The sequence below is a fragment of the Onychostoma macrolepis genome, chromosome 09 (genome assembly GCF_012432095.1).
Source record: "Onychostoma macrolepis isolate SWU-2019 chromosome 09, ASM1243209v1, whole genome shotgun sequence".
In the NCBI taxonomy this organism is placed as follows: domain Eukaryota; kingdom Metazoa; phylum Chordata; class Actinopteri; order Cypriniformes; family Cyprinidae; genus Onychostoma; species Onychostoma macrolepis.
In genome coordinates this window covers 24,747-29,950 of record NC_081163.1, presented here as the reverse complement: position 1 = coordinate 29,950, position 5,204 = coordinate 24,747, and the positions used below count along the sequence as shown (strand labels likewise).

The following is a 5,204-nucleotide window of genomic DNA, read 5'->3' as shown; positions in this document are numbered from 1 at the left end:
TTGAATGATGTTAGTACATTTGTGCAACCATGTATTTGTTATAACAATGAAAATATTTTGGGGGGAAAAACAGTTATAAACAAGTAATGATACAATCCTTAAAATCTTAACTCTTGAGTGAAGCAGAATTCAATGGATGTAAAATTATTATCGTGCCACGTGACACATTTTATGTAATGTGACAGAAAAAAAACACGATAACACCAGTGACACAATGAATCACCAGTGACATACATTAGACCAAAGATACATATTCTTCAACTATAATTAATAGATGAGACTAAATTGTTACGTTTAGCAATTAGTGAAAGCAGTTAGTAAAAGAACATAAACATAAACTGATCTTCACTGGTGTAACCCATAAAGAAGGTGACACCAGTGACAGTTTTCATGAAAAATGCATTTTGCAGAATGTCTGCTGCAAGGTATCAAACCACATGTTGTCAGTCATGGTATACTCACTAAATTAAGTAGTTTAATCCATTTGTATTCCAGATTTTTGAGTATTCTCAAAATAAAGCACTTTCCCTCTGTACATGGCTGTGGGGACGAGAAGTTTTGTGGTGCTTGGAATTCTTTATAATTAATTAAAAACAAATATTGCCACATTGATGGCTCAAGAAGGTTTAATTGATCAAATAACATATTGTTTCAATTTAAAATATATAAAACAAGTTGTAACCCTAAAGTCTTTTTCAAGTGTTATATTTCTGTAAAGGCTGGGGACAGAAAAATGTACATTTCTATAGAATGACCCATTTATCAGAAATGCTTCTTTGGTAAAATCAGCATATTAGAATGATTTCTGAAAGATCATGTGACACTGAAGACTGGAGTAATGATGCTGAAAATACAGCTTTGATCACAGCAATCAATTACATTTTAACATTCACACAAAACATCTCATATCCGTGCAATTCAGTTATATTTGATTAAATAAATAATCTTTTGTCTGAAATCATATGAACAGCAGCTATTCTAATCTTTCTCCTTTTGCTTTCCTGTTTCTATCTGGGGATGTCCATCCCAAGGCTACTAGAGATTACACCAGTTCCAGTTTGGATCCAGCCTCGCGTGTGAAGACTTCAGAAGACGCCAACACTCACAAAGACTTCAGATGATGGCAACTAGATGAACATACAAAGCTGCCAAATAATCCTTATATTGTAATCATTGCCCTAAAAGGTAAGTTTGCAGATTTTCAACCAGCTTTGTATTGTTACAGTGTTGGTAATATATGTAAATTAACAAGGTTTACCTGTTCTCTGAATTACTTGTATAGAGATTTCACCATTTGTGACCTGTACTGGCAAAATGAGCAAATTTTCAAATAATTGTCACTTTTTCACTTTTCAAAATGATATATAAGTTGTTAGAATCGGACGGAAAATGACTGCGCTACACCCGTTTGAAGTCGATAAAGATAAAGCATTTTGAGAAAAACTGATTTAAAGTTTTCTGAAGGTTCCAAAGCAAAATCACCAACATTAATTATTTCCTCCCAATTCTTTTCTTAATAATCATTACTAGATTAATAATCACAAAATAGCTATTTTTTTATTTTATCTTTGTTGTTATTAATATGAACCAATGCAAAAAAAAAAAAGAAAAAAAGATATATACAGTATTGTTCAAAATAATAGCAGTACAATGTGACTAACCAGAATAATCAAGGTTTTTAGTATATTTTTTATTGCTACGTGGCAAACAAGTTACCAGTAGGTGCAGTAGATTCTCAGAAAACAAACAAGACCCAGCATTCATGATATGGACCCTCTTAAGGCTGTGCAATTGGGCAATTAGTTGAAAGGGGTGTGTTCAAAAAAATAGCAGTGTCTGCCTTTGACTGTACAAACTCAAAACTATTTTGTACAAACGTTTTTGTTTCTAGGATTTAGCAATCCTGTGAATCACTAAACTAATATTTAGTTGTATGACCACAGTTTTTTAAAACTGCTTCACATCTGTGTGGCATGGAGTCAACCAACTTGTGGCACCTCTCCGCTGTTATTCCACTCCATGATTCTTTAACAACATTCCACAATTCATTCACATTTCTTGGTTTTGCTTCAGAAACAGCATTTTTGATATCACCCCACAAGTTCTCGATTGGATTAAGGTCCGGAGATTGGGCTGACCACTCCATAACATTAATTTTGTTGGTTTGGAACCAAGACTTTGCTCGTTTACTAGTGTGTTTGGGGTCATTGTCTTGTTGAAACAACCATTTCAAGGGCATGTCCTCTTCAGCATAGGGCAACATGACAGTACGTACTGTACTGCACGGATATAATGTCACACATCTGATGTTTTTACCCAACATTTCCCCAAACGTTCACTTAAGACATAACAGATTATTTTTGCATGAATACTTAAATACTGTAATTCCGTGTATGTGTGTATATTTATCGGGATCACACGCCGTCAGAAGCGCTGTTAAGCTTCGGATGACAGTCAGCACGAGATGCGAGCGGAGAAAAGGTACTCCTTTCAGAAAACATGTAAATAAAGATATATTTAGATGTTTAAATACTATTTAGAGCATTGGGATCGCTAGAAGAGGGCTTATTGAACTCATTTTTGTGAAAAACTCAAATTCGACCAAAATCAACATCTTTCACTTCTTTTGCCTGTAACTCGAAATTAGCTCATGTGCATTCCGACTCATTTTGCCAGCACAGGTCACATTTATTAGTAAGCAAAACTCTGCCAAATAATGCAAAATGTTAGGAGGTGATTGTATGTCTCATTTATTTTTCCTGTGTACTATAACTTCTGAACAGGAACTAATACTTCTTTGACTTGTTTGAGAAGATTTAGATGGAGGGTTTAGATGTGTTGCTCCCTTTTCTCTATTCTATTCTATTCATTTTTATATACTAATTATTAATCAGTTTAGAAATCTTTTACCACGTTTACTAAGGAGCACTTTGGACTGAGTATGTATTCATGATGCAAATGTAAATGCCTGTAAACTAACCTAAAAAGCTGTTACATGCCTTTCTCATAAGGTCCCGCCTGTTAGCAATGCTAATATTATTTAGCGAACGACTTCATTAAATGATCCACAATGAAAAAACTGTTTTATCAATGTACTTTTAGGGAGGAACTTGTCAACAAATCTACCTCACAACGCATCAATGAAAGCAGTTTGGCAATTACAGACGGGTGTGTTGGATCAGGGTTAGATCTGAATTCTGCAGGTGGGTAGATCTCCAGGAACAGGATTGGGCAGTCCTGTTATATTGGTTATGTATGATGGATTTTGAACTGTACTGTTTTTATTGCAGGTTTTCTGGATTCCCAGTTGAAGACATCAGTACATCAGATGTTGGCCTGGACAGCTGTATCTACAGTACACCACACTGACCTCTGCTTTTGCATAGATGGCTGACTACTACCATAGTATTATTGGTATTATGTTGTAAGGCAGGGGTACTCAAGTTCAGAGGCCAAGCGGGCCGCATTTAAACTACATATTGCTATAATATAATATAAACCACAAATTACAATTTGCATCATCAGACTTTATTTAAGACAATATTTGCAGATTTACTGATTTAGAAATACAGTTTATTACTTATCTAAGTCTTGCTTGTCCTTGTCCTATTTAAAATAAGACTGAGCATGAAATATATATATATATATATATATATATATATAATTATTATTTTTATTTTTTAAAGAGTAAAAATCTGGAACAAAAAATTGGATTAAAAGTTTTATTGAACAGAGTAGCCTATTGAACAAACTCAAAATGCTAAAACTAAAAACATTCTTGAGCAAACATAATTCACAAAGTACTTTAGGACGAAGTAGTATTATTTTTCATATTTATATTTTTAAAATAGATATCACTATTCTCCCACCATGATTCTGAAAAATGTAATTTACTAGAGTTTCTAGAAAAAAAAATTGCTGCTGTCTATTTATAGAATACAATATTCAACCAACTGATAAAGTGAAACAAATGATTCATAACTCATAACTTCATGACTTGCTCATGAAGACTTCACTTGGTTCATTCCTGAATGAATCAATGTTTTTTGAACGAATCTCAGTTTAAGTCACTTGTCTCCACCTGCTGGCGTTATGTTGTAATTGATACAATCTTTATTAGAATAAATCACCTTTTTTAAAGTGAAGATGCTTCAATTTTGATCGCTTCTGTATAACGATACAAAAGACTTTGTAAAGATGTTTCACATAAGTAACCTGCTCTCTCTGGATCATGTGACATGAATTTGAGCGTTACATTGTGATTTAAGGCTTTAATAGACATATGAATCCTGTCATTTATGAACAAGATTGCGTGGGTGATTGAATCTGTTCGCGATCTGACTATTTATTTAAATATCCATCAGTATACGACAATAAACATACAACGCGATATGGTTTAACTGTGTTCTTTCAGCCATCTTTGGTATTTTCATAATATTTATAATCCTTCATTGCACAGAATTTGCGCTGTGAGACAGACTTTCACGTGCGATTTGTGTTTGTTTGTCCTGAAGCTCGATTGCGGCTGCGGTTAAATGCACTTGCATTTTCGAATATTTTATCTGAAATTGATGTATACACAGTCAGTTATGTTTTCAGAGCAGAACAAAACATCTGCTATATCGAAATAGATCTGTGCATTAACTAGCAGTCATTAGAGTATTAGTAGTATGTCTGCTAAATATATGTTAACACTTTCTTTTGATGATTCCCCAACAGACAAACTGACTATAAGTAACTTTGCAAATCGTCAACATTCTACCGACCCTAACCTTAACCTAAGCCTACTAATACTCTAATGAGAGTTAGTTGACATGTAGCTGCAAAGTTGCTTATAGTCAATAGACTAAGGGGACCATCAAAATAAAATGTAACCTAATAAATAAACACTGCATTTTTTTTTCAGTTGAAATTATTAATTAGCTCACATTAAAATTAATATTAGCCTCACAGGGAACACTCAAATAACACTCCACACCTAACCACTTACAATATGTACTGTAGTAAGATAATATGTAGATCTTAAATAATGTCAAGATATATAGTCCATTATAAATTAAGTAGATTTAATATGATGTTCATTGTGTTATAAGTAATCATTAATCTTAAACGTTATAACCACAAATGCATAAGCATTATAATGTATTGTAATTGTTATTATGATTATTTATAAGACGATATAACATATTATAAGGTTTTTATAA

General features: G+C 33.1%; 1 long non-coding RNA gene across 1 annotated transcript; it reads left to right on the top strand.

Moving 5' to 3' along the window:
• Positions 1-1,025: 1,025 nt before the first annotated feature.
• LOC131547161 (uncharacterized) lies at positions 1,026-3,478 on the top strand. Its single transcript, XR_009272862.1, has 3 exons — positions 1,026-1,185; positions 3,103-3,203; positions 3,291-3,478. It is a non-coding gene; the product is annotated as an uncharacterized LOC131547161 (long non-coding RNA).
• Positions 3,479-5,204: the final 1,726 nt, after the last annotated feature.